At 43.5% G+C, this 3445-nt stretch overlaps 1 protein-coding gene across 4 annotated transcripts in view; it reads right to left on the reverse strand.

Moving 5' to 3' along the window:
* The window catches only part of Foxn3 (forkhead box N3), a 405623-nt gene that overhangs the window by 220921 nt on the left and 181257 nt on the right, over positions 1 to 3445 (reverse strand). The gene's annotated exons all lie outside the window — the stretch shown is intronic.

Here is a 3445-nt window from a genome sequence, read left to right on the forward strand (position 1 = left end):
TGTGTGTGTGTGTGTGTATATATATATGTATATATATATATGAGAGCAAGAACCAGGCCACCACAGCCACCTGATGTCCCTTAACTAAAACAAGACTGAAAACATCAATAGCAACTTTAATGTGCAAATGTCACAAAAAGAATGAGGAATTTCAAAATGCTTTTTCCTTAGATGTATGAAAACTTTCACCGTGACCAAGGGAAAATCAATTATTTCTGGGTGCCTCGGTGCTCTACAATACAGTATAAGACTACATTACATATAAAATTCTTTCAAGCTTCATGATAAACACTGCAAAGTGAGTGCAATACATAACTCCTGGGGCTTTTTACTACTGGTCTCATTGTCCTCAGGAAAAAAAAAAAAAAAACCTTTAAAATTTAAGGCCAGTGTTTCAGATTAAGTTCAGCTGTTTCTATTCAAAGACCATCACAAGTTCCTTAGAAATAAAACTGTGGGGCAAGGTGGTGAGTTCGATCCCCCATACCACGGAAAAAAAAAAAAAAGGAAAGAAAAGAAAAAGAAAAAGAAATAAAACTGTGGGTAGAGGGGCCACTGATTTAGTTCCTCTAGTTATTTTTCCCCTCACAAAAGTCATGGCCAAAAAACCCCAACTTTAATTATATTTGGTAAGTCTAAAGAGGACAAGGAATTCTGTGGATTTGAACTTCAGGAAGAAATACTTTGAATTTTACCAGGACAATACACCCAGAAGGAAAAAGCAAGTAACTTCAGATACTACAAACAAATGGGAATGAAAAATGAGACCATAGTGCCATAGGCCTACAATCCCAGTACTCTGGGAGGCTGAGGCAGAAGGATTGGAAGTCCAAGATCAGCCTGGGCAACTTAGCAAACTAACAAGATAAAATGAAATAAATAATTTAATGGCCTGGAGATATAGCTCACTGTGAAGTCCCCGGGATCAATCCCTCATAACAAAACCAAAAAATAATTAATAGGAGAAAAAAAAGTCAGTAGATTAACTGGCTGCTTCAAGACAAGAAGGCACATTCAACAAACATTGTTACACAATTCTAACCCCCATCTCCACTTTTATCAATGACCTAGAACAGGGAGTAAAATAATATCTGATGGGAAAGGAAAAATGAGGAAGTAGCAAGTCCACGAATAGAATGGCGTCTGCAGATACCAAGGAAGTTCAACCCTCCAGCACTCCATAGAGGAGAGAAAGAACAGTGGATATAATGAGAAAGTCTTCAGTTCTCCACTTATATCACTAAAACCTTGGCTTAAGAAAAGGGCTTGGTTTCCATTTTTCACCCACCAATAAGACTGAGCAATCTACCTGAAAACATGAAACAAACAAACAAACAAACAAAAAAATCAAAAGCAGAGACAGGATCCTTGAGCCTTTAAATGTCCATTAACACTTCTAAGGTACCTGCTCCTTTAGCAAAGGAATCTCCAGAATGAGGTTCTAGAAAGTGTGATGTGGAGCACCAACCCCAACCCCCAACTCAGCCAAGAGAGCCAGAGAGCTGCAGCACTTTCCCTCACCCCCAGGGAGACACACAACCTGCTCCCCCAACCTGTGCAACATGCCCATTTCACAGTGCACCCTAATCCAACCCAGGCAGTGCAGAGGCCTCAGCGGTTTATCCACTGGAAATATTCCTTTCTGTCAAATAAGGAGTAGTTCGTGATACACATGAAAATAAGACGGTATCTCTACGTTTGGGAATATGACAGTCCAACTTGCTATTGCTTTTAACTTCTCTGTGAACAAATCAGAGCCAGTCTTGCTTCTCTTAAAAGTTTCCTCAAATCCCACCAGAAAATATTCTGATTACCAATATACCCACACAGGAAAACACAAAAGAGAACTACCCAGCTACTGAAGTCAACTTTAGCTCCAAATGAAAGTTTTATGTCTCCTGAGCTTCCAAACAGGAAAATTATATCATGGCTGACAGTAAAGTAATTTAATTGCACTGTTGCTATGACAACATGCTGCTCTCTTTCTTTTTAATTTGCTTATTTGTCAGTAGCTTCCCAAAGGAACTAACATGCTATTCTCCATGTTTTCTTTTGTTTTAAACAAACACCGCCAGCTATGTGGTTATATTAGAAAAACGGCATTGGGAAGAAAAGGTTTCGGGGTACCCTGGGATCATGTCTCTGCCTCGTGTCCCATCCCTCCCCACCCCCACTGTTAACTGCTTCTCAGAAAATCCCCTATCTTTTAGTAACAGTATGGGCGGCTGCTGATCACTACAGTTCCATGTTTTACAAAAGGAAAAAAAAAAAAAACAAAAAAACAGTTCCCAGAAACCACAGCTGAGGAGTTTTCCATTATTGTACTCTACATAATTCCCCAAACCTTTTTTTTTTTCCTCCTATTTTAGAAGCAGGAAGAAAAAAAAAAAAAAGATTCTGGATCATGTGAGCCCGGAGTTAAGCAAAACATTTTTAATCTGCTGCCAATAAGTTGCTCCACCAGATTTGCAAATAGTTATTCACTAGTGACCTCCTTACAACTTTTACGTTTATTATTAGTTACATTCCCTACGTACACACACCCTCTTTTCGTTGTGTGTGTTTTTAATGACTTGCTGTGTCGTCACCTCCTTCCCCTCCCACCCCCGGAGAAAATGCAGTAGAAAATCTTAAGTTTCTTGCCTAGTATCAGAATGTCTCCAAATAACTGACAAAGACTTTTAAGGCCCAGTTCTCCACAGATGTTCAACGTGAACTTTTTAAAAGTTGAGAAATCCTCCCTAAACCGAATCCGGCAGTCTGGAATTTGGGGAACCCACCCCCCTCCATGCACGCGCAAGCACGCACGCGCTCCATTCCAGTCTACTGTACTTGTCAAAAATTTTTCAAGGGGACCAGGAAGAGCAGTGATTGGCTGCTTCTTGAGTCAATCAGCGGCGTTGCCAGGCAACGGGGAAACTGCTCTTCTCCGTGCACACAGGGCAATTGGGAGCTCGCATACCTTCACTGCCGGTCAGATGTCATAAACCTTTTATTGGCCGCACCGCGGCGAGCCTTAAAAACAAATCAATAAAAGCCCGCCGTCCCCCAACTTATCCGGAGCCCAAGAAAGGTTTCAAAGAGACGAGGCGAGGTGAAGTCGGGCCTCGGAGGTCTCTTGAGACCTTCCCAGCCGGTGCCAAGCTTGCACAGTTTGGGCGGGGGGGGATCTTTGTTAGGAGCCTGTTTCTCATCCCGGGGGTCTCTACTTGATCGGCACCCCTTCGCCGACCCGGAACGGCGGAGAGCCCTCCTCTGCAGACAATACCAACTCCGAACCGCTCGGGCGTCTTTTCGGAAACCGAGGCACACACAGGGAAACAGCCTGCACGTCGGGGCAGGAAACTCTTCGGCCCAGGCAACTTCCCCGCGCGGGGGCTCCGAGCGCCTGCCTGGCCCGGCCCCCGCCCCGGCCCTCACCCCCGCGCCGCGGGATCGCTCGTCT

This window comes from Chinchilla lanigera, unplaced genomic scaffold (assembly GCF_000276665.1).
Source record: "Chinchilla lanigera isolate Chin_1 unplaced genomic scaffold, ChiLan1.0 scaffold00037, whole genome shotgun sequence".
Lineage (NCBI taxonomy): Eukaryota > Metazoa > Chordata > Mammalia > Rodentia > Chinchillidae > Chinchilla > Chinchilla lanigera.